The following is a 26,518-nucleotide window of genomic DNA, read 5'->3' on the forward strand; positions in this document are numbered from 1 at the left end:
TTTCTTCTAGAGTTTCATTTTATCTAATTATTAAAGTCTGAAGTGATGGGTTTTTCCTGGGGAGACTGCTCCCCAGCAGCTCAAATCCTTTAGTGGTAAGTGCCAGGCAACAAAACCCTAGATAGACAGCATGAGGATAATATACATCTCAATGGCAGGAAATTTGTCCTGATATTCAGGCTAAATTCTCCCTTAATTTTGTCTCATCACTCATTATACCCTGTCATAAATATAAAGGGAAGGGTAAACACCTTTAAAATCCCTCCTAGCCAGAGGAAAAACCCTTTCACCTGTAAAGGGTTAAGAAGCTAGGATAACCTCGCTGGCACCTGACCAAAATGACCAATGAGGAGACAAGATACTTTCAAAAGCTGGGGGGAGGGAGAAACAAAGCCGTTCTCTCTGTCTGTGTGATGCTTTTGCTGGGAACAGAACAGAACAGGAATGGAATCTTAGAATGTAGTAAGTAATCTAGCTAGATATGCATTAGATTCTGATTCCTTTAAATGGCTGAGAAAATAAGCTGTGCTGAATGAAATGTAGATTCCTGTTTTTGTGTCTTTTTGTAACTTAACCTTTTGCCTAGAGGGATTCTCTATGTTTTGTATCTGATTACCCTGTAAGGTATTTACCATCCTGATTTTACAGAGGTGGTTCTTCTTACTTTTACTTCTATTAAAATTCTCCTTTTAAGAATCTGAACACTTTTTTTCATTGTTCTTAAGATCCAAGGGTTTGGGTCTGTGTTCACCTATGCAAATTGGTGAGGATTTTTATCAAACCTTCCCCAGGAAAGGGGGTGTAAGGTTTGGGAGGATTTGGGGGGGGAAAGATGTTTCCAAACAGGCTTTTTCTCAGTTATATACCTGTTAGATGTTTGGTGGCAGCGATAAAGTCCAAGGGCAAAAGGTAAAATAGTTTGTACCCTGGGGAAGTTTTAATCTAAGCTGGTAAAAGTAAGCTTAGGAGGTTTTCATGCAGGTCCCCAACATCTGTACCCTAGAGTTTAGAGTGGGGAAGGAACCTTGACATACCCCATAAGGGGTCATGGGATTAAAACTCAAGGTTATCGAGCCCGGGCCAGCTGCTGTTCCCACATCACCATAGGAGGATCATGTAGAACCATATCCAAGGAGCACTGGGTACTGGTCAGTACCTCTAACCCCAGCCTGACTCTGCCTATTGATCCTGGCTCTAGTGATTACTCTGATTCCTGCTTGCTGACTCCTGCTTTGTGGCTGTTGTTGACTTGTGGACACCAGCTGAGCTGAGACCAATGGGCCAGACTGCCTATGCGCTGGTCCCTTACACACCCACCCTGAATCACATTAAATAATTCCTCCCTCTCCCTAAAATTAACATCCTCCAAATATTTGGAGATTGTTAGCACACTGCCATCTTACTCATCCCTTAGCCAATTTTAGCATTTTGAATCTTTCCTTATAACTCAAACCCTGTAGTCTCCTGATCATTTTTGTTGCTCTTCTTTGAACTTCCTTCAATTTGCCAGTATGTTCCTGGTAATATGGTGCCCAGAGCGGAGTGTGATGTTCCAGGTGTGAATGCATCAGAGCAGTATAGAATCAATCTATTACTATCCTGTTCTGTAACAGTGCAGGGGACAGGACTTGATGACTTCTTGAGGTCCCGTCCAGCCCTACATTTCTATGATGCTTCTGTATATGCAGTTCAAAATTGTATTGGTTTTTTTGTGTGGACATAATGCTTTACAAACTAATGTCTATTGTGTTATCCACTATCGTCCCTAGGTCTCAGCATTACTGTTCTCCAGGTCTCTCCCTCCTTTTGAGTAGTATGTGTGTCTTAGATAATTTTCCCCAGATCTTGCATATTTCTGAGTTGAAAATCTATCCAATTGATACTGAATGTATACACAGATGTAGAGAGCCTCAATGACAACAGCATCAGAGTATGCTACACAAATCAGCAGGGGGCCTTTGACAAATTTCCTGAAGTCTCCACAATGCTTGGCTCCTGGAGGAAAAACAATCTAACTGGGCTAAATCCTGACCCACATTCTGTGTGAGTGCAGAGCCCATCTGAATCTCCAAGGAATAGCCAAAAGCCACACCCACACAATCCTCAACTGCTCCACAAGTGTATAACTCTTTGTCCCCTGTAAGGTGAAGTTTATGATCCCACTGTCCACGATCAGTGGGATTGCTAGGGAATGACATGACTGGGAGACAATGCTTCCCCGGCTGTGTGGCATAGTGTTGCACTGGGTGACTGACAGGTAGGAAGCTCAACCAGGGAGACACTGAGGAACTAATAATTAGCTAACAGCTGTGAGTGGGGTCTCAAAGGAAGATCTCTCATATCTCATACACCTAATGGGCAACTGGGAGAGGAGAGACCCCAGACCTCTCTAAATTCCCACCCACCAGCCTGCTAAGATTCAGGTTCCCATGCTGAGTTGCTTACTCCCTATCTTTGGGCTCCCCCAGAAGGCTGTTACATGGGAGTTACTATAGTATAACCTCACAACTTCACTTGTATTTGCTGTTCTTGTCTGAGTAAGAGAGGGGCTGGGAGCTGCACAGAGCTGGGGGGAAGGGTAGGGAGCTGCCTTGCATGAGCTCCCCATGCCCTTGTGAGGCTAGGAGCCACTCCACACCCTCACCACACCATCTTGGCCATTCTCAGGATTGGTCAGCTTGAGGCAGAGCTCCCTTCCCAGGATGTGCCCCTCTAGATTTGTGTGCACCCAAGTATGCAGTAATACAAATCCTTAGTGCCTTCCTAAGCCCTGGTCTACACTAGGACTTTAGGTCGAATTTAGCAGCGTTAAATTGATGTAAACCTGCACCTGTCCACACGATGAAGCCCTTTATTTCGACTTAAAGGGCTCTTAAAATTGATTTCCTTACTCCACCCCTGACAAGTGGATTAGCGCTTAAATCGGCCTTGCCAGGTCGAATTTGGGGTACTGTGGACACAATTTGACAGTATTGGCCTCCGGGAGCTATCCCAGAGTGCTCCATTGTGACTGCTCTGGACAGCACTCTCAACTCAGATGCACGATTGGTTGCCGTTGCTCTGACGGAGGGAGGGGCGACTGACGACATGGCTTATAGTGTTGGCTTACAGGGAGCTAAAATCAACAAAGGGGGTGGCTTTACATCAAGGAGTATTTCAGGCAGGACTTCACGGAGGGTTCCAGTAAGAAATGGTGCACCTAAGTTATTGTTCTTATTGGAACAAGGAGGTTAGTCTGGCCTCTGATTGATACATGGCTAGATTTACCTCGCTGCACCTTCTCTGTGAGTGACTGCAGTGTGACCTAGAGGAATGAGTCCCCTAAACAGGGGGCGGGGTGGGGGTTGCAAATGAGTACAAAACAAATCTGGTCTATTTCTTGTTTTGATCCACTCCATCTATCTTTTACATCTTTGGCTGGCAGCAGACGGTGCAGAAGGACTGCATGCCATCCACATCTCAGGGCTGCTCGGCAGAAGATGGTACAGTAGCACTGCTAGCAATCCGTATCACCTGCCTGCTCACCATAAGATGGTTCAATAGGACTGACTGCAGGACTAAAGAGAATGACTTGATCAAGTCACTCCAAATTTAGTCCCTGCGCCCATGTCTGCCCAGGCACTCCTGATCGACCTCACAGAGGCGACCAGGAGCACCTCGGACATGACGATGACGGCTACCAGTCCTATTGCACCGTCTGCTGCCACAAGGCAATGGGTTGCTGCTGCTGTGTAGCAATGCAGTACCACGTCTGCCAGCACCCAGGAGACATACGGTGACAGTGAGCTGAGCGGGCTCCATGCTTGCCGTGGTATGGCGTCTGCACAGGTAACTCAGGAAAAAAGGCGCAAAATGATTGTCTGCCCTTGCTTTCATGGAGGGAGGGAGGGAACGGGAGCCTGACGATATGTACCCAGAATCACCCGTGACAATGTTTTAGCCCCATCAGGCATTGGGATCTCAACCCAGAATTCCAATGGGCAGCAGAGACTGTGGGAACTGTGGGATAGCTACCCACAGTGCAACGCTCCGGAAGTTGACTCTAGCCTCGGTACTGTGGAAGCACTCCGCCGAGTTAATGCACTTAATGCACTTAGAGCATTTTCTGTGGGGACACACACACTCGAATATATAAAACCGATTTCTAAAAAAAACAACTTCTATAAATTCGACCTAATTTCATAGTGTAGACATACCCTAAGTCTCAGGCTGCTGAAGAAAAGCAGTTTGAATCCCATGTATCACAACATGCTAGCTGCAGACCTTGCAGTCAGTCAGTGTATGCAGCTACATGGTACTGGCAGCTTCCCCCATTCCCTCATAAGTACATAAGAACAGCCATACTGGGTCAGACCAAAGGTCATCCAGCCCAGTACCCTGTCTACAGACAGTGGCCAATGACAGGTGCCCCAGAGGGAGTGAACCTAACAGGTAATGATCAAGTGATCTCTCTCCTGCCATCCATCTCTACCCTCTGACAAACGGAGGCTAGGGACACCATTCCTTAACCATCCTGGCTAATAGCCATTAATGGACTTAACCTCCGTGAATTTATCCAGTTCTCTTTTAAACCCTGTTATAGTCCTAACCTTCACAACCTCCTCAGGCAAGGAGTTCCATAGGTTGACTGTGTGCTGAGTGAAGAAGAATTTCCTTTTGTTTTAAACCTGCTGCCCATTAATTTCATTTGGTGGCCCCTAGCTCTTATATTATGGGAACAAGTAAATAACTTTTCCTTATTCACTTTCTCCACACCACTCATGATTTTATAGACCTCTATCATATCCCCCCTTAGTCTTCTCTTTTCCAAGCTGAAGAGTCCTAGCCTCTTTATTCTCCCCTCATATGGGACCCATTCCAAACCCCTAATCATTTTAGTTGCCCTTTTCTGAACCTTTTCTAATGTTAGTATATCTTTTTTGAGATGAGGGGACCACATCTGTATGCAGTATTCAAGATGTGGGCATACCATGGATTTATATAAGGGCAATAAGGTATTCTCCTTCTTATTCTCTATCCCTTTTTTTAATGATTCCTAACATCCCATTTGCTTTTTTGACTGCCGCTGCACACTGTCAGGTTTCAGAATAGCAGCTGTGTTAGTCTGTATTCGCAAAAAGAAAAGGAGTACTTGTGGCACCTTAGAGACTAACCAATTTATTTGAGCATAAGCTTTCGTGAGCTATAGCTCACTTCATCGGATGCATTCAGTTGAAAATACAGTGAGGATATTTTTATACACACAACATGAAAAAATGGGTGTTTATCATGCACACTGTAAGGAGAGTGATCACTTAAGATGAGCTACTACCAGCAGGAGAGTGGGGGAGGAGGGGGGGGGAGAAAACCCTTTGTAGTGATAATTAAGGTGGGCCATTTCCAGCAGTTCTCAAGAACGTCTGAGAAACAGTTGGGGGTGGGGAGGGAATAAACAAGGGGAAATAGTTTTACTTTGTGTAATGACTCAACCACTCCTAGTCTCTAAGTCACAATGCCCTCCAAGTGCCTTGTACTTTACAGCTGTGTGGAGCACCTAGACAATAACTACTTGTCTCTATTTTACAGCCAACAGAAGAGGTTTATTAGCCCTCTTACTTGACCAGTTTACAGCTTAGACTTGTGCTTGTTGGAAAATTTTAGCCATAACCTTTGTTTCCTACAATAACTTATTGACAACTTATAATGTACTCATTTTGATAAGTTTCAGAGTAACAGCCGTGTTAGTCTGTATTCGCAAAAAGAAAAGGAGGACTTGTGGCACCTTAGAGACTAACCAATTTATTTGACTGTGTGGACGTCTTCCGAGAACTATCCACAACGACTCCAAGATCTTTCTCCTGATTAGTTGTAGCTAAATTAGCCCCCATCATATTGTATGTAGAGTTGGGGTTATTTTTTCCAATGTGCATTACTTTACATTTATCCACATTAAATTTCATTTGCCATTTTGTTGCCCAATCACTTAGTTTTGTAAGATCTTTTTGAAGTTCTTCACAGTCTGCTTTGCTCTTAACTATCTTGAGCAGTTTAGTATCATCTGCAAACTTTGCCACCTCATTGTTTACCTCTTTCTCCAGATCATTTATGAATAAGTTGAATAGGATTGGTCCTAGGAGTTCCCCTTGGGGAACACCACTGGTTACCCCTCTCCATTCTGAAAATTTACCATTTATTCCTACCCTTTGTTCCCTGTCTTTTAACCAGTTCTCAATCCATGAAAGGATCTTCCCTCTTATCCCATGACAACTTAATTTACGTAAGAGCCTTTGGTGAGGGACCTTGTCAAAGGCTTTCTGGAAATCTAAGTACACTATGTCCACTGGATCCCCCTTGTCCACATGTTTGTTGACCCCCTCAAAGAACTCTAATAGATTAGCAAGACATGATCTCCCTTTACAGAAACCATGTTGACTTTTGCACAACAATTTATGTTCTTCTATGTGTCTGACAATTTTATTCTTTACTATTGTTTCAACTAATTTGCCCGGTACTGACGTTAGACTTACCGGTCTGTAATTGCCAGGATCACCTCTAGAGACCTTCTTAAATATTGGCGTTACATTAGCTATCTTCCAGTCATTGGGTACACTAGCTGATTTAAAGGACAGGTTACAAACCATAGTTAATAGTTCCGCAATCTCACATTTGAGTTCTTTCAGAACTCTTGGGTGAATGTCATCTGGCCCTGGTGACTTGTTTCTGTTAAGTTTCTCAATTCCAAAACCTCCTCTAGTGACACTTCAATCTGTGACAATTCCTCAGATTTGTCACCTACAAAAGATGGCTCAGGTTTGGGAATCTCCCTAACCTCCTCAGCCATGAAGCCTGAAGCAAAAAATTCATTTAGTTTCTCTGCAATGACTTTTGTCTTTAAGTGCTCCTTTTGTATCTTGATTGTCCAGCGGCCCCACTGGTTGTTTAGCAGACTTCCTGCTTCTGGTGTACTTAACTATCATGTTATTATTACCTTTTGAATTTTTGGCTAGCTGTTCTTTGGCTAGCTGTCCTCCTTTGCTCTGATCCTTTGCTGCACTGATATGAGCTTGCATTTGTGTGCAGCCATCAATGTGACATAAGAAGATCTTTGACTGGCACGTCTAAGATCAGGAACCTTGTAAGGTTCACTTTGCTATTCACGCAGGAAGGTAAGAGGTCGGTGCAGAATGGACAGGGGCTGGAGGGTGGATTAAATAACAGGCTAGCTCACGAGGGTGAGGGCAGTACCAGAGAACAGGGTTAGGGAAAAGCACAGGAGGGAATGGAGAGGAGTGGTGTCAGGGTTCCTTCCCCACTCTGAACTCTGGGGTACAGATGTGGGGACCTGCATGCAAGACCCCCTAAACTTATTTTTAGCAGCTTAGGTTAAAAACTTTTCCAGGACACTGGAAAAAAAAGTCAGACTGGTTCAGGATGGTTTGGAGGACATGGATTGATGTCCGGTCCCTCTTAGTCCCAAGACTAACGAACCCAGAAACAAAGAACCCAAAACAAAGCCTCCCCCGCAGATTTGAAAGTATCTTTTGTCCCCATTGGTTCCTTTGGTCAGGTGCCAACCAGATTATTTGAGCTTCTTAACCCCTTACAGGTAAAGAGGAATTTTAGGCTACCCTTATGGTTATGACAAGTGGGATCAAAGGACTGAGAAGAATAGGAGTGAGACCACCAAGAAAGGAATCTCAATCCTGATCTCTCACTTTGCAGGCTAGCAAAGTCTGTGCACTCAGCCCATCAGGACTGAATGTCATATCAGTCACAATCCCATTTCCACTGGCTGACCTAGAAGTGGCTTTGCCAGATTCCAAAGGGAGTCTCCTTGGCTGAGATGCTGGGGACTGCAACATAAGGCCTTTGTGGCTGGGATGAGTGAACTAAAACAAGGGAAAAGTTGGGGCTTCTTAAAGCTCAGGCACAGATCCACACCCAGAGGGAAACAATTGCATCTTTTGGGGGATGAATGGAGCCACCTTCTGCATTTCAAGCATTATTGATGCAATATCAGGAGAGGAGCCATAGACACAGACCTGTCAGTGGTTCAGTTGATTTTAAAGATAATAACCAAGACCCATTGCTGCTGAGGCAAAACCCAAATGCATATCTCTGAAAGGACCCAGCAAGGTCTTGTATTTCTCCAGACAGAAACTGAATAGAGCAAAATGCAATGCAGAAATATAATACCTTGCTCTAGCTTACATCTATCAAACAGGGTGTGGCCACTGGGAAATACTGGGAACTCACGTAAGGGGAGCAATGTCTGATCAGACAGTGCTGCCACTTCTCCCCCAATTGCTCAGTGCATTAAGTACAGGAGAATTGGGTTAAAATAATGTTAAAGGTCAGACTCAGCACCCACGAAAAGAGTAGCGAGAGCTTGCTGAAACCATGTCCTCGCCTCACCCTGGAGAGATGGAGTATGGCATCTTGCAGCACAGAATGCCAACAGTTTCTGTCACAAACTGTGTCAGTCTGCAGAACACATATGCTAGATATACAAATGCACCCTTCAGAGATCTTGGAACAGTGCTCAGTGTCAACTGCCATAGCTGAGGCAGTACTAATGCCCAGAAAAGAGAGAGCATCAACTTGGAATGCTGCATGCACCCAAACAGGTTCAGGGAAGTGGAAATTACATCTCCCTGGGGCAGCTCATCCCTCTGCACCTGAGAGGGATTCACCCATATACAGGGCAGAAGGGGGTGTCTCAGGGTTTGCTCCAGGGGAGAGAGCAGATTTCAGTTGTGGTCAGGGTTCCCAGGAGATCTGCTGACTGAGGCTGCTAAATCCGCTCACCTCTAAGACAGCATGGCCAAGGCCCCTTCCCAAGATGGCACCAGCTCTATGGTCCACTGCAGTCCCATCCGCCTCCAAAGGAGGTGTAATTAAAATTGCCTTCTACTGCTACAAACCTTGCCTGGTGGACTTTCTACTGCTGGGGCACTTCTACCAGGGCTTGTATTGGAGGAAGCCGGTGTACAGCCATGAATGAAGCTGCGCTGGAGTTTTCTGGCTCAGAAAAAGTGCAGCTGTGAGACAATGGGCTATATAAAAATGGTGTCGTCTTGTTTTATAGATCTGCTCCATGACTGTCTTCAAGCCATTCCATGTTGTTGTTGGATGTTTGGCTGCGTGTGTTCCCTCTGTATGCCATCCCAGCTCTGCACAGGTAACTGGCACAGCAGACCTTGAGCAAACTGCCCAATGACATCAAGATCTGGTAAGGTACAAAGAAGGCACCCAGCCAGGTTTATTGTCAACGACACATGGTACTAGTATCCTGCAGACTTTACCAGACCACTAATACATGTGTGCCTGTAACAATGGATCAGCTCAGTGACCGATGGGACTTTCTGTTCCTCCCTAGGCTAGACAAAGACACTCCTTTTGAGGCATCATTTTATACATCAATACAAACAAGTTATGTATTTCCCCTCTGACATGGGTTGTTACCACCCATTACCTTGTACATGCTGGTTTGATCAAAACATCTTTAGACATCACACTATCATCCTGACCTTATCTTTAGGAGGGGTCAGTGTGTTCTTGTTATCTCTGGGGGCAGGGAGGTATTCTGGTACCATCATTCTGGAATGTGTTTGCATGAGTGTCCTGTGCCTAGCTTTTCTTAGGAATGTGTGTGTTTGTGCAATACCAGCCCTGGTGCCAGGTTCTGTGAGTTCACAGCCTGTCTCTTGCAACTTTTGCTTTATATTAGTGAGGCTTGACCACTATTTTAGTTCAGGCCTCAGGCCTAACACCAGGCCTCTGATGCAAGGGAGTGTATCTCTGGCTCTCTTTCTAATGCACGTCTGCTTGCTTTACAGGCATAAGTGAGTTTTAACCAGTTAGCATAGCAGAGCCAATTCAGAGATGGAAGGGTGAGTTGGAATCTTTTTTGCCTCATGTGTGAACTACCCACTTAGCAGCTATATTCTATTTGCAGAATCTTTATGATGGGTGATTATGCATGAGCCAGAAAGGACATGGCTTGACTCCAGATCTCAAGTTGAATTTAAAGGGCTAGATGGTCAGAAAAATCACCTTGTAAATGAAGTAAATTTGAACTGGAAGCTACTGAAAGAGAATAATTATGGAACTCTTCCCTCCCCCCCCCCCTTTTTTTTTTCTCCAATTCACTGTTCTGAGTACAACAGCAATTTAACTTTATTTGAATGAAGATTTTCTTTTTTGAATTTACTTTTGTTTGCATTTTTTTAAACAGTAGAAAAGAAAAATAAACCTAAAAAAGAAAAGCAAGAATCATAGTCAGCCTGTCTGATGTTTGTTGTGACACAATACACAGCTGTGGAGAATGGAAGCCAAGGGAGCTTATTTATAAGGTTTTCAAGCTTTGATAGACCAAAGAGCTTAAATGACCCATTGGTAAACTGTGCAAGATGAATAGAAGTGGAGCAAGATATTTACAAGATCTTATAACAGACCTTATAAACTGTGAAAGTTGATTATGTCCAGATCTTAAATTGCTTTTTTCCATTTTTACCCTGTTTTCTTTTTCCTTTTAAAAAAAAATTAAAATGCAAGAACCCCAGCGTTAGTGCAACATGGAGGCTGCAAGATCAGCTTGTCAAAAGTCAGTATGCTCCGAAAGTTAAGAATGATCCAACGATATTAACTCAGCCATGTTGTACAGCTGTACTATTTACTGTTCCCTTGTTAAATGTAAAACCTGAGGCGTTACTCAGCTTTACAGTGTATTACCTCTTGGAACAATACATTATTTGTATTACATAGAATGAAAGGATGATCCTGTGGTGAATGCACTAGAGTGGGACTCGGGATACTTTGGTTGAATTCCCAGATCTTCCACAGGCTTTGTCTGTGACCTCGGACTAGACAGACCCAGATACACAGAGGTATTCAGGCTCCAAATCAGTGGAAGTTAGGAGCCTAAATATCTTTTGAAAAAAGAAAAGGAGGACTTGTGGCACCTTAGAGACCAACCAATTTATTTGAGCATAAGCTTTTGTGAGCTACAGCTCACTTCATCGAATGCATCCACTACATGCATCCGATGCAGTGAGCTGTAGCTCACGAAAGCTTATGCTCAAATAAATTGGTTAGTCTCTAAGGTGCCACAAGTCCTCCTTTTCTTTTTGTGGATACAGACTAACACAGCTGCTACTCCTGAAATAAATCTTTTGTGGATCTGGGATTTAATTTCTCTGTGCCTCAGTTCCCTATCTCTATAAGGGGATAATAGTACTGCCCTCTCTCCTGCCTTGTGTCTTTTCCAGTTAGATTGCATACCTGGAGGCAGCGACTGTCTCTAATATGTATATTAAGGCCCTGATTTGGTTGGGGCCTCTAGGCTGTGCCAGAGCAGTGTAAAGGGATCTTAACATAAATGGGAATCAGACTCCCTAAGCTTTGAGTGTTTGACTTTTTTTGCAACCTTTGTGTAGTATTAATGCTTCTAAGGGGGGGGGGGGGGGGGATGCATGATGCTCATAAATGGTCACTTCCTCAGCAGTAAGCTCCCTCTAGGATTCCTCCAGCAGGCTGAAGCCCTTCTATTTTGTTGAATTCCAATTTTGCAAGTGGGAGTGGAGGCTTTTTAGCTCGATTAGCCTCTCAGCACACCCCCAGGGCCTCATTCTCCTCTCACTTATACCACCTCATGGCTTTGTAATTCCAGTGTGGACAGTGCAGTGATTTACCTCAGTGTGAATGAGAGGAGAACCATGCCCCCATTATCTGCTGTGACTCCCCTGCTCCTGTCTGTGAGCCTCCCTGCCTCTGGGGACACCTCCCTCCACCCTGCCTTTCCAGCTGGCAGTAGCTGGACATAGCTGTCTCTGGACAACCAGCACTCAGACACCACAGTGAGGGCTATCTATCTAGTTAGATCAAACAACAGCCCAGCCCTCCTCTGTTGGGAGCTTTTCACACTACTGGGAATGAATGCAGTGCTTTCTGGAGGGCTCTCAATCCTGTGATCATTCAAAATGTGGACACCCAGGGCTCAGCACAGAGTCAATTGTAAGGGGGTTACCAGAGAACAGGGTTTGAGCTGTCTCCTGTGGTGGCTACAACTGCAGCAAGTAAGGATGCAGCCAGAGATCCCCACTTGGGATCAGCCTCCAGGAAGATTAGGGTTTCAACCCTGCGAGTGCTGTTTTGCTACAACTGCGAAAAGGGACATTGAAATGTCATACAACTGCCCCAGGGTTAGTGAGCAGACACTAATGGGAAAGGGAATTCTCTTGCAGGGGCTCAGCAACAGGAAGGCAGCCAGGGCTTCACAAGAGCATCACTAATGGAGAATACCTGTGAAATGCCCTGAATGGGTCTGATCCAAAGACCACTGAAGTAAATGGGTGTTTTTCCATTGACTTCAGTGAAATTTTAATCCCCAAAAATTCTACACATGTGTAGATGTGTGCACCTTCTACACATCACTGAACAGCTGATCGCTGGCAGGCGGGAGGCACTGGAGGATCAGTGGGGCTGCAAGTGGGTGCTGAGCACCCACTAGTTTTTTTTTCTGTGGGTGCTCCAGTGCTGGAGTACCCATGGAGTCGGCACCTATGGTCAGAAGTATCACAGTGGGAGCTGCTGGAAGCTGAACACTTTTGAAAATCTGTCCCTGATTGGGGGTGCCAAATCTTTGAAAATCTGACCCTTGACTATTGTGTGAAGCCTGGACGCTAGCTAAAGGAGTAAAGGGGATGTTTTAATTAAAAGAGTGCATTGCTATCTATTTTAATATTACAGTATACCACAGGGTGTAATATTCAAGTAGGATTAAATTAAATAACTACAGTATATGATATAGTGTGTTTAAAAAAAACCTGCAAGATGCAAAGGAGCTCAGTGTTGGGTGAAAGTATGGGCTAGGGAGTTTGCCTGGAGTGGGAGGCTATGAGCTCAGCCAGGGGACATAGAAGAGGGCAGCACTTCATGACCTGCAGAAGGAAACAGAGATTTCCATTCCAAATGTGCTGAATAGCCCTTTCTCCAGCTATTGAAGGCACTCTGCATATAATGCATAATTGTCTGATGGAGGGTGGGGAGGGGTTAGTTAGGTGTAATGTTGCAATTCAGCATCAAATCCCTGCTGTAACAACATTCTGCTCTTTCTTTACATTGTGCTGTGACATAACTTAATGGGAGATACTGATTTATTTATTCCCATACGGCATGGTAACAATGAAGGAAGTTCACTATCCCTAACAGGCATGTCTCTTTCTTCTTTCTTTATTCATTCATTCCTTCTCGTTCAGTCTCTCCCTCTCTTCCTTCCTCCCTGTCTAATATTGTTTTAAAAATAAATTCTTTTTTTTAGATATATATTAAATCTAGCATTCCCACCACCCACTTCCCTGGCTTTCCCCTGTGTTCTGGTGTCTATCCTTCCTTGCTACCTCCCTCTTGTGTTTTCTCACCCTTCCCTTCCCTGCTTCTGTCACCCAGAGAGAACAGAAATGGTGTGGGATATCTGACAACGCCGTAGGACAATTCTGACTCACTGAGCCAGACTCTGCTGAAGTTAATGGAGTTGCTTTGGAGTTACATCAGTGTGACGGCAGAACGTGGCCCACTGCTCATAATAGGATCTGGACTACTGTGCTGCTATGCCACTAAATTAACTCAGCTATCAAAACCATGGTCAGAATCTGGGCTTCTATAATTAACTTATTTATGCTCCCCCCTCCTGTCCCCCCCACCCGCATGTGCGCACACACACACACACTCCCCTCTACCATTGGATTCTGACCTACACTCAGGAAAGCCAGAAAAACCCTGGGAACGTTGGTGTCAGTCCTTCCTTGTGTTGTAGGGTTAAAGCTGCTCCTTAACGTCCATACGTTCATATTGTATAGAGGAATAGCCGAAAGGGACCATCATCTAGGCTGACCGACTGTGTAACTTAAGCCAGAGGACTTCCATGAATTGATTCCTGTATCAAGTAGAACAGATCTTTTAGAAAAATATCCACTCTTGATTTAAAAATTCCCTTGATATGTTGGTCTAGTGGTTATTTCTAGTCTGAGGGCTTGTCTACGTGGTGGGGCATTGCAGAGGTATGATTTTCTAAAGTGCACTAACTTGTTGCGCATAAATTGGTCTATGTAGACCACGCTGGTGCACACTAAAGTTTCCCGTGTGTGCACTAACATAGTACTCTTTCAAACAGCATTACGTTAAAGCACATCAGAAGGGTCAAGATCAGTGGTGGGTAACCTGCGGCCCACAGGTGCCATGTCAGGGTCATCCGCTGGCGGGTCGTGAGACAGTTTGTTTACATTGACCTTGCCCAGGCACAGCCGCCTGCAGCTCCCAGTGGCTGCAGTTCGCCATTCCTGGCCAATGGGAGCTGCGGGGAGTGGCGCAGGCTGCAGGGACATTGGGAACAGCGAACCACGGCCACTGGGAGCTACGGGTGGCCCTGCCTGCAGATGGTCAATGTAAACAAACTGTCTTGCAGCCCGCCAGCGGATTACCTTGACAGGCTGCGTGCGGGCTGCAAGTTGCGCACCACTGGCCTAGACAGACCAATTAATACACGTTAGTGCACTTTAGAAATCACACCCCCATAGAGCGCATTACCGCATCATGTACAGAAGCCGTCAGACTAGAAATAAAGGTGCAACTTTTGAACAGGGAGGGTAATTACCATTGGACCAACACACCAAGAGTTGTGGGGGGGAATTCTCCATCACTGGTAATTTTAAAAATCAATATAATCTCTCTCTTCCAACTCAATATTCCCCATTTATACATACAAGGAATGTATTAGCCTTTATGGTCACAGTGTTGCACTGGGAGCTCATATTCAGCTGACTATCCACCATGACCTTTTCATATTCACTGCTTCCCAGAATAGCATGACGTATCCTGTAAATATGGCCTATATTCTTTCTTCCTAGATGTATACATTGACATCTGGCCATAGTAAAATGCATACTGTTTGCTTGCACCAGCTTATCAAGTGATCTAAGGCAGTGGTTCTCAAAGCCGGTCCGCGGCTTGTTCAGGGAAAACCCCTAACAGGCCAGGCCGGTTTGTTTACCTGCCGCGTCCGCAGGTGCGGCTGATCGCGGCTCCCACTGGCTGCGGTTCACCGCTCCAGGCCAGTGGGGGCTGCAGAAAGCGGTGCGAGCCAAGGGATGTGCTGGCTGCCCTTCCTGCAGCCCCCATTGGCCTGGAACGGTGAACCGTGGCCAGTGGGAGCCGTGATTGGCCAAACCTGCGGACATGGCAGGTAAACAAACCAGCCCTGCCCACCAGGAGCTTTCCCTGAACAAGCGGTGGACCAGCTTTGAGAACCACTGATCTAAGGTCACTTAGAATCAGTGACCTGTCCTCTTCATTGTTTACCACTCCCCAATCTTTGGGTCATCTGCAAACTTTATTGGTAATGTCTTTGTTTTCTTTCAGGTCACTGATTAAAAATGCTAAATAGCTGAGGGCCAAGAACTGATTTCTCTGGGACCCCAGTAGAAACACACCTGCTCAATGATTCCTCATTTAAAGTTACATTTTGAGACCTATCAGTTAGCCAATTTTTATTCCATTTCATGTCTGTCATGTTAATTTTGTATCATTTTGATTTCTTAATCAAAATATCATGCAGTACTATATGAAATACCTTACAGAAATTTAAGTATATTACATCAACAGTAACTTTATAAACCAGACTTTTAATCTCATCAAGAAAAGATATTAGTTTGATAGGATGTATTTTCCATAACCCCATGTTGTTGACATTATTTATATTACATTCCTTTAATACTTAATCAAATACTATATCAACTGTTGCATTATTTTGCCTCGATTGATGTCAAACTGACAGGTGTAAGACTGACCTGAGTCATCCCATTTACCCTTTTTAGTTACTGGAACAATGTTAACTTTCTTCCAGTCCTCTGCAACTTCCCCCATGTTCCAAGACTTATTGAAAATCAACATTAATGGTCTAAGATCTCCATGACCAATTCTTTTAAAACTCTTGGATGCAAGTTTTCCAGACCTTCTGATTTAAAAATGTCTAGCTTTAGTAGCTGCTGATTAACACCCTCTTTAATTACTTTTGAAATGGAAAGTATTTCATCATTATAACAAATACATCATCTGGCTTTTTCCCCAATTACAGAACAGAAATATTTGTTGAACACTTCTGTCTTTTCTGCGTTATTATTGACAGCTCTACCATGTCCATCTAATAATGGACCAATACCATAGTTAAGTATATTAGGAACAAATGAAATCCTAAGACTCCTTCTCATTGTCTTTAACTCTGCAGCCTGTAGATGTCTCTTTGTATCCTTTTGCTTTCCTTTTCAATTTTCTTGAATGCTTAGCTTCTGATTTATATTAATTATTTGTTATATATGCTTTTAAAAATTATAGTTGCTTTCACTTTTCCTCTAAACCATCTTTATTTTTTTTAACCAGTGCAGTCTTCTTTCTCAGTTGTGGAATTGTGGCTTGAGCATCGAGTAGAGTGTTCCTTAAATAGTTCCCAATTTGTTAAAATTCTCTCAACTGATTTGGCTCATAATTGTTTTCAGTTTTGTGAAATGTTACCCGGTCAGCTCTTCCTTCACATAGTTTAGTATTAGAGTTACAGGCATATGGTACAGTGATGTAGCTATCCAAAATAGCTAGAAATCAATCTTTATATACTGTATTGATATCAAACACAAGTATAAGAATGCAGAGAATTAAATTTTGTAGGCTTAGAATGTGCTATTATTCTGCCATATGTTTTGTCATTAGTAGCATGATGATGATATCACCCATAGATGTATAGAATCAGCAAAACATTTAAATCTCAGATCAGTCACTGCACACAAGTATCTACTTATCAATTCAAATGTAGACCATGCTACGAGTCTGAAATTAGCTATTTACATTGATGAAGCAGAATGGTTCAAGTCACCCCTAACTCAGCAGTGCTCTGCCACCTGTGGGTAAATAAATCCTTTCTGTGCACACAGGTTTAGTCATCAGTGAAAACTGTGGACTCCCTCCCATTCAGCACTGCACTTCATTCCACTGGTCTGAGGTCAGGTTCTCCAGGCAGTTGATAAAGCTTCAATTAAGTGTTCCTCTTCCAGCACTTGCTGATTTATATATCTTGCTCCTGTATCAGCCATGTGGCTGAATAAGTCCACATAATAGAAAGAACACCCCTCCCCCATACACACACCCTCCCAAGATGTCTAACTTTATCTCCAGTCACTACCAAGCAATTTTAAAAAAGTGATATTTGATTTTTTAAATTATTATTAAAGTTGTAGAGTGCATATTACAAATGTTAATAACAATGCCCCATTTAGGTGGCTAATAATACGTGGCGTATCTTATTCTAGCCAATCTGTGTGTGTTTCCATGCGTGTGTACACTCAGATACTGCCATGATAGCATAGAACCTTAAGCGACATGAATACCATTTTATATTTAGCCAGGTCTCAGTAGTGGTACACCCACATAACTGGTGTGACATGAGTGCAGAATCAGACCACTAAAGAGTTTACGATTGAATGTCTAGACACTAACTACTCATTAACAGTGTAATGCTTAATGTTTTCACAATAGAATTGTTCACTATAGTAAACTCAGTATTATTCACAGGATCAGGCTTCAGGTTAAGATAACTTGATTCATAATTATTACAAATATTTTAGGGAAGGGGACAGAGGAGGATGAAGGTAACATCAATAAGACTATGCAGATGATTTAGTTGGTACTCCATGCATCTTGGAAGTTCTGAGCTCTCTGGTAGAGAGTGATACTGTCTGCCTAAAGGGAACATGAGACTTTTTAGCTTCCACAGGAGAAGTAAGTTTTGTGGAGAGAATTGAAAGAGGGGAAGGTGGAGGCATGATGGACCATTTTAGTTAAGTGACTCAATAGTCCCATTTCTAAAGGGTTTATATTTGATGTAAACTGTCAGGTTATTTTATTTTACAAACATGAAACTAATATAAAGAGATTTCAGACTAACAGCCATGTTAGTCTGTATTCGCAAAAAGAAAAGGCGTACTTGTGGCACCTTAGAGACTAACCAATTTATTAATAAATTAGTCTCTAAGGTGCCACAAGTACTCCTTTTCTTTTTATATTAGTTATAATAGCCTTGAAAAATTGTCATGAAAACTTACCAGCCTGGCCACAAAAATCTACTCACTTGCCTCTTAGACTATGAGAATAATGAAGAAAAAAATCACCCCTTAGAAAAAGTACTTACCCCCAACAAAATAGCAAGTAAAATTTGGCAAGACTGATATTGATATGATAAAAGCATCTCAACAAATGTATTTTTAATTGTACATGTTGCAGATCACCTGTATTGTCTGTAGGTTATTACCTCTAGGCCTACCTCCCAATCTGCCACAGGGCACATCTTCCCTGGGGGCTCACAGGGTTAGACCTGTGCTGGGGAGACTAATTTAGAAGGCCTTCCTCCATTTTTACTCAGCCCCTCCACAGACAACACATTCCGTGAAATCCTAGTCTCACTGAAAGGGAGGTTTCCTATTCTCTTCAATGGGGCCAGGATTTCATCCATTGACTTCAGCAGAAGTCTTGCCTGATCAGAACTAAATAAAAGCTGTGCACAGTCTTCAAGATTTTGCCCTGGGATGACTTCAATGACTATGGCCCTCAGGATGCTCACCTGCTGCCATCACAGCTTATCAAGGAAATAAACAGTGAGTGCTATTTTAAAATGCAAATCATAATGGGGCATAGTTAGGGCCCTACCAAATTCACAGCCATGAAAAACACATCAGACCATGAAATCTGGTCTTCTGTGTGCTTTTACCCTATACTATACAGATTTCATGGGGGGAGACCACCATTTCTCAAACTGGGGGTCCTGACTCAAAGGGGAGTTGCAGGGGGGTGTCACATGGTTATTTTGGGGGGGGGTCACAGTATTGCCACCCTTACTTATGCGCTGCCTTCAGAGCTGGGCTGCTGGAGAGTGACGGCTGCTGACGAAGGGCCCAGCTCTGCAGGCAGCAGCGCAGAAGTAAGGGTGGCAACATCACACCAGGCTATCCTTACTTCTGCGCTGCTGCTGACGGCAGCTCTGCCTTCAGAGCTGGGCTCCCAGCCAGCAGCCGCCGCTCTCCAGCTGCCCAGTTCTGAAGGCAGAGCCAGAACAGAAGTAAGGGTAGCAGTCCACAACCCCCACTGTAATAACCTTGCAACCCCCGGTGACAGGTCTGGCACTGCAGCACCCCTTTGTGGCAGGGACAGATGGGGTGTCAGGGGCCTCACCCCTCTTACGTTCCCACGCCCGTCCTGTAAGGGTGTTCCAATGTGGCCCAATGGCCAGTTTCCCCATGCTCGCCCCTTGGTCAGGGTAGCGGGACCTAACGGTCTGAGTCCATGTGTCACGCCCCCAAGTATCCAGGCAGCATGGCCCAACATCCATATACCTCACCCTCAGGCAGGGAAGTGTTTCCTAATGGTCAGAGGGGTAGGGGGACCTGGGCCCGCCCTCTCCACCAGGTCCCAACCCAGGGCTCTCCTATTGGCGGAGTTTCCCCTCGCACTTAGCTCAGCGGGGATCCGCCCGCAACATGCTGAGCATCAGTGCAGCTTTAACGCTGCTTGTCTCTAAAGTTCCCCTGGGTCACTTCCTATCCTCAATGTCATCTTCTCCCCCCCAGGGGGAGGGGCCCTCCAGTCCGTGCTCTCCTGCTGAGACCTCCATCTGGGACTCCGGGTGCATCCCAGCTTGGCTGGCCCCTAGATCCGGGAGCGTTGGCTATCCCTCCTCAGGAGCTGGCAGTGTGCCTCCTTCTCCTCCAGTGATCAGCCCAGACTGAGCACCTTTGCAGGCTTTTATACCTATTCTCCAGTTGGAGCATGCCCAGCAGGGCTTCCGGGGCGGGGCTTCCTCTGCCAGGAAGGAAAGGTTAACCCCTGCGGTACCAGTGCAGGGCCACTCTGCCCCGTCACACCCCCTCCCCCCCACAACTCCTTTTTGGGTCAGGACCCCTACAGTTACAACACTGTGAAATTTCAGATTTAAATAGGTGAAATCATGACATTTATGATTTTTTTTAATCCTATGACCATGAAATTGACCAAAATGAACCATGAATTTGGTAGGGCCCTAGGCACTGTGTGTGTGTTAAAATAACATAGAACAGTGGCCACCGTTCACCACTCCAGGCCAATGGGGGCTGCAGGAAGGTGACCAGCACGTCCCTCGGCCCATGCTGCTTTCTGCAGCCCCCATTGGCCTGGAGCGGCGAACCGCGGCCAGTGGGAGCTGCGATCGGCCAAACCTGCGGACGCAGCAGGTAAACAAACCAGCCCGGCCCGCCAGGGGCTTTCCCTGAACAAGCAGTGCCCCTAGTTTGAGAACCACTGACATAGAAAACGTGTTTTAGTAATATCAGGGATCTGAGTAAACTCAAAAGAGCCAGGAAACTAAGAGTTAAGAGTAGAAATCTGGGATAAGAGTCCATCCTGAACTTATGCAATGAAGGGCAGAGTATCAGCATGGATTTACTCTGATTTTCGTTGCTTTTCTGGGTTTAAGACAGACCCCCTAATGTTCTTTTAATATGGATTTGCTACAGGCTCACCAACAGAATAACTGACAGGCAGCCATGAATTACAGGGATATAAATAAATCGAAGGGCTGAAATGACCGGGGCTGATACAGTAAGTGATTACTTCTCAGCATTGCATTTTTAAGAAGTAACCTGATTACTGATTATTTCAGGTAACAAAGGCATTGTGATTACTTTCACTTAATTTTCTTGGCAATCCTATCATTCCCATCTTGCCCAGGAATAATGATGCCATCCGTGGTGCTGTACCCACTTCGCTCATAGCAGGCACACACAGTGCAAAAGTAATCATGTCTTATAAAAAACAATCAGCAATATGTATTGAGAGTTGGGGTAGCCTCGATCCTACCCTCCTCTTGTCCCTTCCTGCCCTCTTTGTGCAGGACATGTCCACGGCATGCAGTAGTCTGGAGGAGCTCTTGCTCTCCAGACTGAGCTCCAGTGCAATGGCTAGTCACAAGGCATGGGAAAGTTTCTTGTGCTCTCTCCCCTATTTCTCCATGCACACGCACAGGGCTAATTACAAGCTACTAATAGGAGCTTAAGATGAAAAGATGTATTAGGTCATCTAATCCAGTGGTTCTCAACCAGGGGCCTGGGGCCCCCTGGGGGGCTGCAAGCAAGTTTCAGGGGGTCCGCCAAGCAGGGCCTGCATTAGATTTGCTGGGGCCCAGGGCAGAAAGCCAAAGCCCCACCGCATGGGCCTGAAGCCCAGGGCCCCAAGCCCCACCATCCAGGGCTGAAGCCAAAGCCTAAGCAACTTAGCTTCTCGGTGCCCCCTGTGGCGTGGGGCCCTGGGCAATTGCCCTGCTTGCTACCCACTAACGTGTGCCCTGGCTTTTATATGCAGAAAAACAGTTGTTGTGGCACAGGTGGGCCATGGAGTTTTTATAGCATGTTGGGGGACCTCAGAAAGAAAAAGGTTGAAAACCCCTGACCTAACCCATCCCCTGCCAGTGCCAGAGTGTTCCCTGCAGTATTTTTCCTAATACTTTGTCCAGTCGAATGTTATATGTCACTCACAGTAGATTTTTTCCAAAAATAACTTTCACAGTCCTGCAGCTGAAGTTATCTGAAACCACAGGACTGGAGTTCAAATGGACTGTGATGTTATCAAAAGCCAAGCAGTCATGCTGTTCCTCAGCCATCGGTTTTCCTTTCTGTCCTTCACTGAGCTATACAAGCTATGGTGAAAATCCTAAGAAGCCAGTAAATCTCAGGTAGTAAAACAATCCCTCTCTCGCGCGCACACACACACACACACACACACACCATGCCACATCCTGCTTATCTTACTCAAATGAATAAGTCTCATTGAAGTCAATGGGACTGTTTGGGTAAGTACAGGCAGAGAGATATGGCCGGAAGGATTCAGGGCCTGATCCTCCAAAGTGAATGGCAAAACTTCCATTGTAGTCAATGGGACATGATTGGGCCCTTAAAAATTAAAGGTTTTTACCAGTGAGGAAGGCATAACAATTGGGGAAGTCTTGTTTTATTGTAAATTATTCTCCATATTATAGTATTCTCTAGGTTCTCCTGTTTTCACTGTGATCTGAACTACTCTAATCCCTCCCCTCCTCCCAAGAGAAATCTTTAGATTATCCAAAAGCTCAATTACCCAAATTTAGTCAGTGTCTCCCATGATGTCTGGAATATATAGCTTGTGCTGTATATCGATTTCTCTTCTCCCCCCCCCTCACCCCCTGCAAACCTCTTCTCCCATTTCATGTACATACTCTTCCTGGATTTCAGGTGGAGGTATCTCAAGGTCACACCAAGATGCTTCAGTAGGAGCCTGTAGCTCAGTTATGAAAAATGCATGCAATTCACAATATTGTTTGAAAACAACCGACTGGAAATCATTCCTATTGCCTGAAAATGTTCAGATTTATTTAAAATACATATGTATGTATGTGCACTTCTAAAATTTCTATTTATATTTTAACAGTTCAAACAATGAGAATGAATGTGGCTGTGATCTGTCAAGCAGTCCTTTGTCACTACCAGGGCAGGGCTGTAATCCCTCCATTGTGATTATGCAGGAGAATATTACATTGATCCTGTAAAATATCTCTGATTGGATCAACGTTATTTTCTCTCGCATAGACAAGGTCTTACCAGAGAATGAACATAATTCCACTGATAACACTGTCTTACTGAAATCCCCCAATAAATCCTCAAAGCAGGGCTGTTAGTAATACCTTTATTAGACTAACTAAACAAGATATTTATATGCAGGGCTTTCCTGATCGCTCTGGTTCCTGCTTCAGATCAAGGAAGAAAACTTGAGCAGAGGTGTTCTTGCGCAGAGGAAGAGACCTGCTGCTCTGAAAGACTTGTCCCCACGGAGGTTCTGTCTGATCACAGTTTACAGGGGAAATCATCCCCACAAAATTCACAGGATTGATCAAAGATTTGTCAAGACAAGTTCAATTTATCCCACGTGTGATATGGTGACGGCGTTTCTCTGGATGTTTCCAGCATCCAAATAGACCAAGGGTGTCAAACACATTCAGAGGAGACAGATGAATTCTACGTTTCAGTACGGTCTGTGGGCCACCGTGGGGACTATATGCTCCCCACGATGCACAGCGGAACACCTGTGTCAGTAGGGCTTGCAAAGAGATCAAGAGCGGAATATGGCCTTGAGGTAGCAACTGAATTCTTAGTTACTACATCGCTTATTATTTGTTTGGTGGCTTCTTGTCACATTCATATCTCAGGAGATGTGTACTAAGATTTGGACTAGAAAACACAGTGGTGGGGTGTTCAAAGGGGCAACTGTGTTGACACATTCCCTCAAAATACTCAGGAGAAAATCTGCGCCCCTTTGGGCCTCTACTGTCTCTGTCCCTTTCTTCTCTTCCTTTCCTATTCTCTCTCCTGTTTCTCTTTCTCTTCTCTGTTTTTGTGATTATCTTCTGTTCTTTTTCTCCATTTCTTTTCCTGCAGCCACTCTCAGTTCCCACCCTAGTGGGCTTCACTGCCATTCTGACCTCCATTTCCTCCACTGAAATAACCAGTGAAAGTGAAGGGTCCTGTATGGGCTTTAAAAAAGTTGATGCTCCAATCAGATTAATGGTACTAGCCCCTTTGCATCATTTTTTGTTTCAGGCTGTCTGCACACTCATGCAGTGGTTACACTTTGTTCACATGTGGAAGGTTTTCTCTACAGACATGGGGGCGAGAAGATTATTGGGAGGGGTTGTTAGCTTGTTTTTTTAATGAAAGCTTAGATTCTGAATATGTCATGTGGGCCCCAAAAATACATCATATGAGCCAAATCTGGTTTACAGGTCATATCTGACACCTTTGAAATAGACATCTGTGCACCACGTGTGCTTAGAATGTTGCGTTTCTGAAGAACAGAGCAGGGTTTGGCTAAAAGAGGCCTTTTGGGCTTCACTCATCATACCCAAACCAAATCATATCATCCCAAATTTGGCCCAAATGAAGGCCATGTTAAGCACAGATGATATTCCTTCTCTCAGGCTAATTAACTGATGTACAATAGCTATCACAGAGGTGGAGCCCTGAGTAAACAGACTAGAACATATAGCTACACATAGCAGCTGATGGAAAGGTCACAAAATAAACATCAGTGATCAAGAATATCAAGTAGACACTTGGCTGGAGGATGTGTCTTCCTAGACCCTTTGAAATTGGATTGGCAAACCGTGACAAGCACAATTTGGCTCCTATATGTCTCATGTGAAAAACATACCCACTTTCCTTACATCTGTGTACTGAAATGTCAAAAGAGTCACCTCTCAACATGAAGACCCTCAAAAACAGAAGAAAAGCAATCACCATCAACTCTTGAGAATGTACATCTTGCTGACTCACCTAATGGGGAAAGCTGTCTGTTTAATCACTATTGGACACCATTGGTGAGAGACCTACTTCTACATTCAATTCAATAAATGTTGCTTCCATGTTCTAGTGCAGATATCTACCTAGGCAAATCTGTAAGAGATGGAAGAACTATGAGTGGGACTAAGGCCCAGATCCTCAAAGGTATTTGGGCTCCTAACTACCATTGATTTCAACAGAAGTTAGGAGTCCAAATACCTTTAAGCATCTGGGCCTAAGTGACTGTGGTAACAATTTCCCCCTTAACAATATACTCAGCTCTTATGCTCTGGATATTTTGGTGACCTTTAGGATGATGGAATCTGAGATCTATGCTGTTATGTTTTTATTATTTATAGTAATGTAGTACATGGAGGCCCCAACCAAGATCAAGGCCCCAAACACATGGTAAGAGATAGTCCCTGCCCCAAAGGGCTTACAGTGTAAACAGACAGGACAAATGGGAAACTGAAGCAGAGAGGTGAAGTTGTATCATGATCAGTGGAATGGGAGTCAGACGGCCCATGTTTCCTGGAGGGACTGTATTGATAAAACACCAGGGAACGTGGGGAGTCATGGAAGCAACACCACCACATGGACAGAGCAGTGCATAAGGGTTTAACAACACTCCTCTTGTTCTATTCAACCTGCCTTCAGCTTCGCTTTTTACAAATTAAACATGGTGGCAGTGCCTGAGCTGTGAGAGCAGCTGTGAGAGCAGCCATGCAGCAGCTGGAAGCAGCATGAGCCATGGAACTCAGTCTGAAGCCCCTCCAAAGCCTTGGATTCCGCTGATACAAACTTAATCCAGCGATGGACTCAGTGGAAGGAGGAGTTTGAGCTGTACACTAGGGTGACCAGATGTCTCGATTTTATAGGGACAGTTCCCATATTTGGGGCTTTGTCTCAGATAGGCGCCTATTACTCCCCACCCCGTCCTGATTTTTCACACTTGCTATCTGATTCCCCCCTACTGTACATAGACCTGGCCAGGCAGGAGGACAACAACAGCAGGAAAGTAAAACTGCTATTTTACCTTTCTGGGGAACAGGGCAGAGAGATCTACAGCACTCTCAAGCTCACCACTGACGCAAGCCTCACAGCAATCCTAGGAGCCCTGGAGACCTATTGCTCCCCAAAGCAGAACGAAACTGTGGGATCACACCGGGTTTTCATGGGAGACCAATCTGAAGGAGGAGATAGACCCACTGTGTTACTGCCTTAGGCACATTGGCTACCACTTGCAATTTTGGGGGCTCAACAGATTCCCTGATTGAGGACAGGATCGTCTGCATCGCTTGGGATCACCACCTGGAGGAAAAAGAACAGGAGTACTTGTGGCACCTTAGAGACTAAAATTTATTTGAGCATAAGCTTTAGTGGGAAATGCTTAGACATAGGGTGCACAGCAGATGCCTCAAGAGGAAGGGTGAAAGCTCCAGAAGACACAACATCCGCAGAAGAACACGCAGTGAGACAACAGCAAAGGAGAGCAGGTGGCCAGGGTACTGTACCCGCAGTGAGATGCACTCGGAAAGCATTGCAAGGAATGTGGCAAGCTGAACCACTTTAGCAGTGTGTACAGGAGCAGAGGAAGGTCCCAGAAAGATTCAGTCAGACTTGTACAAGAGGGAAATGGCACACCAGCCAACGGTGATGACATCTCAACTCTCTTGTTAAGTCCAAGAGCATGTCGGGTTCAGGCTGCTGGGACAGGAAAGCAACAAGAGACAATACCAACCTCTGTGCATGCAACCAAGTCAATAGGGAAACATCCTGTGTGATTTCAGCTGAATAGCAGGGCCTCCTGCACTGGCATCTCTTTGGATGAATTGGACTTGAACACAGCCATTACAAAGAGCAGGAACAAGCTAACAATGTACCATGAAAGCATAATGCAGCCTTCAGGAAAATGTGACTGCGATGAACTGGGGGTTTTGCCATTCCCACTTGTGAATTTTGAATGATTTTATGAAATTTTATCATGAAATTATTGTGTCCTGGAAAGCCTTTATTATATGTGGATCCCCAACAGGGAGGTGCCATGTCTCTGCCAGGCCAGAGACAATGGGGAGTGACCAGCACTCGATGATCACCTGTTTAGA

At 44.7% G+C, this 26,518-nt stretch overlaps 1 protein-coding gene and 1 long non-coding RNA gene across 2 annotated transcripts in view; one reads left to right on the forward strand and one right to left on the reverse strand.

Annotated features, from left to right (window-relative positions):
• TMEM178B (transmembrane protein 178B) overlaps window positions 1-26,518 on the reverse strand; it is a 328,885-nt gene that overhangs the window by 274,903 nt on the left and 27,464 nt on the right. The window lies entirely within an intron of this gene.
• LOC122464744 lies at window positions 395-24,324 on the forward strand. Its single transcript, XR_006289063.1, has 6 exons — window positions 395-462; window positions 9,068-9,160; window positions 9,819-9,872; window positions 20,565-20,649; window positions 21,613-21,778; window positions 22,800-24,324. It is a non-coding gene; the product is annotated as an uncharacterized LOC122464744 (long non-coding RNA).

The sequence above is a fragment of the Chelonia mydas genome, chromosome 1 (assembly GCF_015237465.2).
Source record: "Chelonia mydas isolate rCheMyd1 chromosome 1, rCheMyd1.pri.v2, whole genome shotgun sequence".
Classification (NCBI taxonomy): Eukaryota; Metazoa; Chordata; order Testudines; family Cheloniidae; genus Chelonia; species Chelonia mydas.